A 12,153-nucleotide genomic window follows, 5' to 3' on the forward strand; every position below is an offset into this window, starting at 1 on the left:
TCTGTCCAGTGAGAAGAAGGAAGTTTGGCAAAATGTTGTGACTTGGAGACTAGACAAACCAGTACCCTATAGAAAGCTTTAAAAGCACTGCTGATAATTCAGCACAGAGGCAGTGGGTAGCACAAGTAACTAAAATGTCAGATGCAATAACCTCAAAACCCTAAACTTAATTATTACTTCTGTTACTGCAATTGTGCTATAGTTGGCTTGAAGCTAATGCTAAAGCATTAACTTCTACAGATGGGCGGATCAGTCCAAAATATTGATAATATTGATACCAAGTTGCATCAGATCAATATTAGTGTGGTACGATCATTACTTTTTGATTCTCTCCTGAAATGTTGTTTATTTTTGTTGTAATTTCTCAACTCTACCTCAAAATATATTTTGTTTCGATTTGCTCTCAAATTATAATTTTTCTCATTGTGTTTATTTAGAAAAAAAAATCACACAAATCATGTCAATAAACTATTAAATACTTTCAAGTGTTACAAGTTCTGACTTTTAACACCTGAAAGTCAGAAATTTGATGATATATCAAACTAAGATAAAAAGTACTGTTATCAGTATTGGTATCAGCAATGGTATTAAATCAGTGTCACAATATGCAGAATCATTTTACTGCATACTGTGTGCATATTTTAAGCTGTTTTCTGTAGAACTACAGCACGATTCAATCTGGGTGCAGAATAAATGTCATTTGTTCCACAACAGAATGGGTGGAAGACGGTTCTCAAAACAATTCATATGTAAAAGAAAAAAGAGAACTTGAGCCGAGTTAACAGAACTGAAAACTGTAAACAGTCTTTTCCCACTTCAAAATAAGGGCGTAAATATAACCGTCTAACTCCTTGAAGAATTGTCAACAGTCGATTAACAAAACCTTTACATAAATGTCAAACTTTATTCAACTGAAAGCTTACAAAATATCCAAGTAAATTAGCACGTTAGAATTTGCCCAGAAAAATGAATCATGGGGAAGCTAGATGGTATAAACGCTTTCAAAGATAGCAAAAACGCTAACATGCTAAATGAAATATTAGCTTGCTCTTAGCGGATTAGTGGAAGAGTGCCCACCACTGAACAGAGGTAAAATAAAATAAAAAATAAAAAATTAATTAAAAAAACCCTAAAAACTGAGAGACGCGATTTCTGTTTTGGTTTTGAGTAATATTTCCCAAGAATCACATTACTTTTTATGACCAAACCACTTATTGGTAGTTCAAGTGTAATTTTTTCTACATTTTGAGTTTGTTTTAGTGGTTTGAGTTTAGCAACTTTATAGTAATGTAAACTATGTTCAGAAGACTCCATCTGTCATGCCACTCAAGCTTTAAATATCTGTCACTCTGCAGATTACTTGCCTTCCACAATAAGCAAGTTGGCCCTAAAAAATCATTTTAAGCTAATATGGTTGTTTAATAAGAAGTTGAAATGCTGATGCATAGCCATACTCCAGCTGCAGTTAAATGTTCTCTTTCCTCATTTGGCTCAGTGAAAAAATGAGTCACAGCTGAAGCTAATTATATTGGGTAAACATGCAACAGGGTCGTTTGGAGAGAGAGTTTGATTTCATATTATCAGCAGATGTTACATAGAAAACACTGTAAAAAAAACAGCAACGTTTTCTTATCTGATGAACTTTATGCTCACAAACAACACCTGGAATCATCCTAATGGGCGGGTCATTGACTCTACTTGAGCTTAAGCAGGAGCTGTGTTTTCTTCTTTCTTTTATTATTAATAAAATTGCTTCAGAGTGAAGAAAATGACCACCAACAAAAAGTGATGGGTAAAAACAAAAACAAATAGACTGTCTTCCCCACATTTTCTCCATGGATGATCATTTTAGCAGAAGTACATCCTACATCCTTTTTCTGTCTGCTATACTTCCGGTCTCTGTTTGGTTAGCCAAAGAACCCCACTATTTAAGTTTAGTTAACATTTTTCAAAGTGAATGTACGGGTACATACCGTTTATTAAAAAGTTGAAATGTCCTAAAAAGAGAGAGACATTCAGTAGAGACATGAGTAACTATTTTAATAATCTAGGGCTGGACACCATGACTGAAAAACAAATCACGATGTAAGCGTCTCATTTAATCAATAGTTATAGATTTTTTTGTTTTGTTTTAAATATCTGAGATATGGCTAAACTGGTGGTGTAACATTTCCTATTTTATCCACAGTTGCTGCTCCACGCCGATGTTTTTACTTTTAGGCAGTTATGACACATGGCTAAACCACTGAAACTGCTTCTGCTCAAGTTGTTCACAGGTTGTTGCTAGGTAACCAAAGAGTGAGTGAGTTGCTAGGTAACCAAAGAGCGAGTGAGTTAATTCATTCCACCAATTGCTGTGTGGTTCTGGATCGGATTTCAGTAAATATTATATATATATATATATATATATATATATATTGAGAATTGAATATTTTACCAGACATATCAATTAATATTGATCACATGTCATTATATAGTGTTATTGATTTATTGCCTGGTCCTATCGTAATCTGTTCATTATTAGACAAAAAAAGTAGCCATTAACACTTTCACCTCTTTTATAGAGTTTGTATGTGAAACTCTGTGAAATGTATTCTCTCCTGTCTACTGTCTATGGCAGTGAGCCAGCCTCCAAATCAGATACTGTTGACCTTATTATGGGTTATCTGTATAAAATGTGGGCTTTTACTTGGTTAAACAAGATATAAAGCCTCCCTCCGACTCATTCATTCGTTCAGTCACCGTAGTCATGTATACTGAGGAGTAATTATTACTCTGTCAACTTTTTTCACAACAGAAAATTTTCCCTAAGAAACCCCAGCTACAAAACTCAGTGTGTCTTCTTTGTCAGCAATATCCCTGCATCCAAAGTATCCATGGCAACTAAGTGCTAACTAGCTTGTGCACTCTAGTTAGCTTCCAGACAGTGTGCAGAATACTAAAGGTGTCGATTGGGGTGAAAGGATTGATGAATTTAGAAATTTGTGAGAATCCTTGGTCACCAATTTCCGTCCACCAGCTTGTGCTCTCAGTAACCATGGAGACTAAGTACTGACTGGCCATGGGATGTTAATGACTTTTGGTTGTATTTCAAAAGCTTTGAGATGTTCTTTGATTTGACTTAATTGAGGATGAGGGAGTAGTAGTGAAAGAACTTCCTTCTCAGTCCAAACCATCAGATGGTAACTGTACAGTTTATAGTATCTTGCAGCCATTCTCAGCTGTCTATGTTGATTCATCTCATCCTTCATTTTTCCACCTTGTTGACTTGGCCTCTCCGTCTGTTATTTCTCATCTTGTTAATTTTACTGGCATCAATCAGCCAGTACAATTTCACTTCCGAGAACCGTCGTTTATGTCTGATTTTTCTACATCCATCCACACCAGACCTTCAATTCACACCTCACAGCATCGTCACCCTCTTGACCCTCTTTTCTCTCCTTTTCTTCATCCTCCTTCCCCACTTCGCCCTCTTCTTCCTCCCCTCTCAGTCCAGCCGCTCGATGGGAAGTCATGTGACTTCTCTGAAGCTGGGCCCTATAAACCAGCAGCACTTGGGGGGCTCTGTGTCTGTTCAGGTCTCTGATTGGTTCTTGCATTTAGATGCTGCTTTGTGCACACACACACACATACACACACACACGCATACATACACACACACTCTGCAGACCCCCTGTTTCCTTCTTCCAGGAACAAATGTGATCCTTTGTGTTAGGGGAAAAAAATAGACGAACAGATGTCTTAACAAATACACATGAGGTAGAGCTATTTGAATAAAGCTTGAATTAATTGAAATGAAACATGCAAAGTAGAGAATTCATTTATTTCCATTGTTTGCAGTTTGGAAAAGTCTGGATTTTGACTGGAAAAAAAAAATCAAAGACTGGATAAATATTTTTTAAACATATGCAAAAATATTTGGATTCCATCGGCTGACTGAAAGACTGAGTTGGAAATTTGAGACTTTAACAGTATTTTAAAATGAAAAATGTGCTTTGTATGCAAAGACTTGGTCTTTGTATGCAAAGACCAATCAGAGACCTGAACAGACACAGAGCCCCCCAAGTGCTGCTGGTTTATAGGGCCCAGCTTCAGAGTAGTCTTTGCAGTGCTTTGCAGAGGCTGCAGCGAGGTAGTAAGGAAACAGACTTCATTCACAGGGCTTGTTACATCCAACTGGATTCCTGCTAAGGCAAAACAGAAAACCCTGACATCTGTTGGCAGAAATGTGTGGCTGCTCACATTCGGTGTCTTTGAATTACATTGAAAGTATATGAGAAGTAGCAGGGGGAAAAGACACAAAATCACTCCCAAAAAGATGTTTTGGTGATGACTCATTGGTGGTTTTTAATAGAGTGCTAGCATCCTCCAGCTGCAGCCTCGGAAAAGGGAAAGAGATGAGTAATGACTATTTTTTTTTACTGTTGAGACCACAGTGTAGGCTATTGATGAAGAAAATAAAATGTATGAACTATGAACCCACTTTGAAGTCCACTGCCAGTTAATGATTTCAGTTTTACTGTTAAGGTAAGTTTCATCTGCACAATAATATTGATTTAAGTTGACTAACTAAATCAAACTTACTAATTTTGACTACCTGGCGGGATTCCTTATACTACTGGTCCAAACACAGAACCTTGTGGAACTCCATGACTCAGTGCAGTTTAGTGGGAGTTTGTATTTGCATAAACAGAATAAGAAGTACACAAAAATAAGGGTTTGGTACGTGTTTGGGTTTTAAAATTGCTCTTCAATCAGGAAAAATAAACTTGGGTCAGCAGAAAACAGAATCTTAATTACTGGAATTAATTAGATATTTTTATGTTCTAAAACTTAAAATCTGGTTGGGAATGCAAGCAGGGAAACTAAGGGAAAGAGACTAATTAATATGAAAGGAGCTGAGCTAAGACATGAAAGGAACCACAAACCTAATACTGATCTACAAGAACTAAATCCAGATGTACAAACAACAGAACAAAAGATTAAACCAAGAAACCAAGGAATTAAGTATTATGGCAAGACCTGTAGAAATTAAGAGGAAATTACCAAAAAACTCAAATAAAAACTACAATCCAAATACACAAGGACCAAGCGCCTAATATGCAGATGCTTCCTCTCTTCCTCTTTTCATGTTGTCTTTAAGTGTTTCTTTGCTTCATTTTTCTGGAATTGGGTTTCTCTTCCTCTTTTCTCTCTACATTCAGACTATTAGGAAACTTAAGCTTTTTTAAAATATATTTTACTTCCAGTAATTTTTAGTTATTACCACAGTTTGTTGCTGTAATAGATGACAAAAAGTTTACATTTCCGAGTTTTGGTCAGGAACAATCACAGAAAGTGTCACAAGAAGTCCTTTCCTTGTTCGTAAAGCAGAGGAAATTTCTCAACCTCAACTTCTGCATTTCATTATATTGCTTATTCAGACAGCTTGTGCAGTAAACACCAAATCTGTGATTTTATAAAGTTGCTTGTTTTTGTTTTTCTTCATTCTAGTAAAAAGCAAGAGAAACATTTTGTAAGAGGAAAAATTCTGAATCACTGTCGGTTTCTGCACACAAATAAGAAACTTCGCATTGATTCCACTTTGCTCTAAGAACAGAAATGGAAAATAAAAATCATAATCAAAGAAAAATAGAGCATTTTATTACTTGTACAAAGAGAGAATCTCTTCATTCTAGCTCTGCAGCTTGTTCTAAAAAGATGGGATTCTGCCATTCATTCATGACTCAAAACCCCCTTTACTCACCACATATGCATGTGCATATGGTAGCGCTTGAACTTGTGTGTGTGTGTGTGTGTGTGTGTGTGTGTGTGTGTGTGCGTGTGTGTGTGTGGGTCTGTGTGTGTGTGTGTGTCCGTTGGAGTGTCAAATTCAAATACTGTGCAGCCTTGTTGGCTGGTTGCTGTGGGGACACACAGTGACACCTGAGAGTGTTGGAGGGTTGGGTCTGACTCCTCGCTGTTACAGTAAGTCATTTGGCATTTGAGCTTTTCTGCTGCTACGTTTTTGCAGCTGCAGTCCGGGAGTTACAAGAACACTCAGAGGGAAAACAATGCGTCACATTTTTAAACTTGTGCAGTAAGTAACTTTAAACATTTTTTTTTTTTTACATATTTGTTGGAACGGTCACTGTATCGTGACAGTATGGTATAAAACAGGTAATCTATAGAAACAAATCAAGCTTATCCCAGCACTTCCAGTGTTATCTGCCCAAAGGCAGATCTTTGCGTTGTCAATCGCCCTCCTTTTGATGCTGCTCATCCCCCCTCTCCCGTGGCAACCATTCAACCCTGCAAAACGCCAGGGTGGATCGAGGGTCACCTTCAAAATGCAGCTCCTCTTTGGAGACTCTCCCACTCAGCTCCTGCAGACTAGCCAGCAGCAATTAGCAAACAACTGTGCATCTGCTGAGCTCATTAAAAGAACTACTTCTCAGTGCAATGCTGATAAAAATGTTGCTAAAGGATTAAGAGAGAAGCGATATTAGGACTATTGTACTTTTGTAATAGGAGTTTCAGAAAGAGCATGAGTTTGTAAAGAGACAGAGGACCAATTTCGAGTTGTTAAAATACAAAGTCAAACTTCTTTGAAATCATATTTGATGTATACAGCTTTTTTATAACAACTGAAATAACTTAATCTCTTGATTGGCCTATAAACTTACACTATATGTCGGAAAAATACCTAATACTGCCCCTTTAAATAGCTGTTAACGCTTTTCAAGAGCAGTAGTTTTGGTGCTTTGAATGCTTTTCCATGCCTTGAGTTACCTTTTGAAGATGTAATATGCTTTTTTATCATCATTATCACACTAGTACCTCAAAATATCACGATAAAATGTACATATTGGCCATCCCTAATTAAGATTATAAGTTCAGAATGTAGCATATAAAACAAGAATAAATCCTGCCTTGTGGCAACAGTACAGGTGGCTGCTGCTGTGTAATGGCACGGTGGATACTTTCTTTGCATACTTTGGGCCTCAATCAGCATTGAATATAATTGTTATAACACGTCCCTTTATGACTACAGCATTAGTCACATCACTGCATTTCCTCCTGCTTTGCCTTATTCACACCTTGAGCAGGTATTTGTCACATCCTTGTGTGTGGCATTTCAGGCGATAAGGGGAAGCACAACTTGTTAATTATCTCAATTCACATCAAGTTAGTCACAAGATTGTAAAATGTAGTTGGGGAATTCTCCACTTAAAAAAGAAGGAAAGAAAGAAAAATGAATTAGGCATTGACTACTTTTGCATTTCAAAATGAACGTATCAGAGTCTTTGTCTTTACAGGCCTGGATGCACACATATGGTATTTAAGTGCATTCGCCTGTCTGTGTGCTTCCCATATGGTTCTTATTGATCCATGTCCCCTTCATACTCCTTCTGCTGCCTCGCGTTCCTGCTGTTTCTGTCTGCTGCGTGCACTGATGGCGAAGGAATGATGGAATGCTGCAGGGTAATTCTCTGGTTTCCTGGAAGCTGGTCTGGCTTTATCAGAAGCGGCTGTGACAATACTCCAACTGATGGGCCAACCAAACATCTCTCCTGTAAGCGTCGATCGGGCAACGAGTAAGCCTTCCTGGAAGGAATAATGAGCAACCCGGAGGCCCTTCCTGGAAGGCCGGAACAGATTGCCAGTTGCAAGGCATTTTCCTAACATCTTGAAAAAAATTTCCACCTTCAAGACTTGATGTGGCTGACTTTGGCAGGAGCTCAGTAATTTAAGAAAGCACACCAGGAGCTGTTGGTTATGCTTAGATTTTAATCAGGCTGCAAGTACGGGATTAGTCCAACGCCATTCCCGTTGCCCAAACTGCTTCCTTTTTTCTTGAGCTGCTTTGAAACATGCAGCTGAAGCAAAGAAAAGGGCGATGTCCAAACAACTGCTGCGAATGTATGATCGTTGGGGAAAGGAAAAGGTCCAAAAAACTGAGTTGTCTGCGAGCCGGGTGTTGTGCTTGGCTCAGGCGCTGTTGACAACTGTTGAGCTGGACACAGCAAGTCACAACCCGAAAAAATGAATCATAGTGGAAAGACTTTGTGTGAGCGTGTGAGATCCACAAGAGGAGCGAAGGATATGGGCAAAATATTCCAGCTCTACTCACTAGGCAACTATGGGGAACATAAAATGAGTCACAGCGAGCTGAGCTGGCTTATTTAGACAATGTGTTTGTGTGTAAAACTGGATTATTCTGGTTGGATTTTTGGGAAGAGGGCTCACTCAGTTCTGTTTGTCTTTTGACCAACGTCACTTTTGTCAGCAAGTGCCAGCTTAGTTTTCCCTCTCATAAACAAATAGTGTCTCTAACAGATACACACACCTACACACACACACATACGAGGCGTCAAAGAAAAATGGGAACTGTCGAACTGAATTGTTGTAATGACCTCCAATCAGATAAGCTACAAAAACAGGCATTATAGTCTCAGAGGTGTACACTCACTACTCCCCTATTTAAATCCAAAGTCAAGTGTGTCAAAACACACTACAGACTACACAGTCATTATTTATTAAACAAAGATGAAGCTCAAATGGAAAAACTAATTACACATCATCTTTGAAAGCCTTGGAGAACCACTTTTAGCAGCTATCACATCATTTTCTGTATGACTTTATCAGTCGCTCACTTTGCTGTGGAGGAATTTTGGCCTATTTTTCTTTGCTTCATTGCTTGCATGACCCAGTTAGGCCAAGCTTCAGCTGCCAGGACATTGAAACTCCCTTTATTTATTTTTTTTCGGCCCTTGCTGTTGTTGAGTTGCTGTTGTGTTTGGGATCGCTTTCCCATTGAGGACCCAAATTTAGGTCAAGCTTCTGGTGTCCGAAAGATGATCTCTTAATGCGTTGGTACACAAAGGCGTTTGAAGTCGACTCTATGACTGCACGGTTCCCAGGTACAGAGGTTGTAAAACGGGACATGTTATGTAAAATTCACATTTTGCACATTTTCCATTTGGGTTGAAATTGCAAATAAAAACAACCAAAGTGCTTAAAAAAAACAAAACACCCAGATAATTTTTTGGCAATAAGTTAACATTTTTTGGTGACTGGAAAACGAAACTTTCAAAAACCTCCTGATTGTTGAGTCATGTTCAATGGGTGCTGCCCTGTTACCTAGCAACCTTTGTGAAGCCCAACCTTTTTCCTAGCACCCTGAGCTGAGCTCCAGCATGTTTAGTCAGCTGGTTTTACTGTGCTTTATCATGGCTGCTGGAAAAGATAAGTGTTTAATTGTTGACTTACTATTCAAAAACCACTTGCTACATCCTTGTTGATTGTGCAGGAGGCTCCACTTCTGCTTTTCAAAGACGCATGGTTGTACAATTGCGCATCTGATTGCAGCCATTTTTTACATACGAGGGTAAACATTGAGTTGGGAGGCACAGCCAGCAGCAGCTTACTTGGATTTAAAGTGACAGAGGCCCTAAACATTCAGACAAAATTGGCAGAACTGACCAGACTAAAGTCTCATTATCTAAGAATAATTTTGTGCAAAAAATGTTAACGTACTTTGTATAGACCTATCCTAACATGTTCAAGGAAGCATTGATCACCTTTAAGCAAGCCCAAATCATTACTGTTTCACCACCGTGTTTGACAGTTAGCATGAGGTGTTTGTGCTGATATGAGGAGTTTTGTTTTCTCCAGCCATGGAGATGTTGATTAAGGTCAATCATCAATCAAAAGATATTGTTCCAGAATCTAGAATTCAAATTTAACTTTTAAAATGGGGGTATTGTTAAAAATGTTAGGACATATTTAGGAGATATCTAAATGTAACTTACTCTTAAAATACAAATAACTTTATAAGAGATTCATTGCTGAGGTCTTCCCTTCCTGACATTGTATTGCCACACAGAAGTGGTCACACTTGTTATGGAAGTGCATTTTTTCTGTTGACACACTTCCTCTTATCTCCTTTGGAAACAGAACAAGTTCTACAGGAACAACTCAACCAATTAGAAGATTATAGGAACGTTTTACTATTTCAGTGACTCAAATCAAAAAAGCAAAACTTAAAAGTAGATTAATTATGCACAAATAGTGAAATATTTCAAGCATTTATTTCTTACTTTTGAATATATCCAGGATTTCTAATGGTTTTATCAACTCAAATTTAAGACTATTTAGCTCAAAACCAATAGCTAAAATGTATGAAATTTGTCCAACCAACCACCAATAAATTTGCACTTACCCATGATAGACGGAAAGAGGCTAGCTAGCTAGCTAGCAAGGGTTTGCTAGTAGTGAGTTAGCGGTAGCCTCAACCAAAGACATAATAAATGTATTTATCATTTAATTATGTCTACGACTTCAACAGTCACAGGAAAAATGTAAATGTCTGAGTGCGACTCAAACTGTTTCCTGACAGAAAAGAGATGAAATAGTCCTTGCAAAGACAAAATTTATATCTGTGATTAACATATTAAAGGTTGGTTTGCTTTTTTAAATGAATTTGAGGCATTTAAAGGCTTCAACTTTACATGAGTTTAAATTCACTAGTTGTGAATCAGAGGTGGCTATATATATTTCACTTTTTGTCTAATTTTTGTTCCATCATCAGTCACCGCATTAAATGTTCAACTTGTAAAGGATCGTTAGTTTAATAAAGGTTAGATTGAATCATTTCACGTGGAGTCAGTTGTAGGTTTAATCCTCACTGACCGTCCCTCGTATTTCTGTTCCTCCAAGCCCATTACGATCATTAATTTTTCTACCAATTAGAAGAAAATGTAGGTGCTATTATGTTTTTTCAATAATTTAGTTTCCCGTTGAGCGGTTTTAACTGCTTCCCTTCCAAATCAGCAGTATAGAGGTAATTATTTTTGACAATTAATTTAAGCCCCCCTCTGATCAATTTTGCTGTGCTATTTAAGTCTATTTAAATTCACTAGTTGTGAAATTAACCTATAAGCCACTTTCTACATTGAATTATAAAATAAATGAACTTTTTGTATTTAGTTTGTCACAAACCTCTCTCATTTTTGCTTCCTCTTTAATAAATGGCAGTTTGGTGATAGAGCTGAGGTTAGATTTCAATGTTTTTTACCTATTCTTTTTTTAAATGATATCCTGAAGAGTAAAGTTTGAATTTGTAAAAGGTGTGCTTTTTCCCGTAGGACTAAGAGAAATAAGTTTTGTATTCCGTTGCACGACAGCAAGCTGATTACTTCACATTTCCCAGATGTTTCTAAATTGAAGAAATAAACTGTTTTCTCATCAGTGCTCTGTCATTTATCTCACACAAACACCCACTCACGCAGAGACAACTCATTCACTCCTTCTCGGACGCACACACCAACACCAGGCAAGCCGTAAAAACTCAACTCAATTAAAGTGCCTCTTTCCTGGAAGCCGGCCTCAGACGGAGCACAAGGTATGCAGGGAATGGGAACTGTGTGCGTGTGTGTGTGTGTGTGTGAGAGAGAGAGAAGATGTGGTGGAGGTGGGGAGCTGGGAAATGAAGGAACTCACCTCCTGGTTAATTTTACCAACAGTAATCTCACTTAACATACAAACACACACAGATTCAGCGTTTTCTTGAGAGTGAAACCACAGCCAGTCATAAATCTCGTCCACGTGGATGTGCTCACCTTTCTGACCTCACACACACTCCCCTTAGGACGGCACCCCTTTCTCTCTCTCCCTTAGCCGCCAAAGGCAGGATGTATAAAATCCCACTGCATTCCTTTTCCAGTCAAGTCCAGCCCAAAGTCAGCTTTTTGCACACTAACTGCTGTGTCAAAGGTTTGCCCGTCTCCGTGCTTCTGGGAATCCCTTTGTCACAGCGTGGCGCTCAGCTTTCCCCAAACAAACTCTGATTCTCATGGAATTTACCCACAATGCTCCACTGACACATACGAGAAGTGAAGATTGCGGTAATTTCAAGCCCTCGGATCGTGCAGCCGTCCTTCCTTGTTGCTCGAAACGATCTCTCTGAGTGTATAAACACGTCTTCGTCCAGCTTTGAAATCCCATCTGACAGTAAATAATCTTGTTGTGAAGCCAGGAATTGCTGGAATACAGACTACTTTGCAACACATTACAGTAAGTTAAAGCATATCCAGTCAATATTGACTCAGGGGGGAGAAAAGGAGAAGCAGGCAGGAGGGAGTGAGGAAGTAACACACAGGGCACACTGCA

The sequence above is a fragment of the Poecilia mexicana genome, unplaced genomic scaffold (assembly GCF_051168715.1).
Source record: "Poecilia mexicana isolate PSO_F unplaced genomic scaffold, ASM5116871v1 scaffold_19, whole genome shotgun sequence".
Lineage (NCBI taxonomy): Eukaryota > Metazoa > Chordata > Actinopteri > Cyprinodontiformes > Poeciliidae > Poecilia > Poecilia mexicana.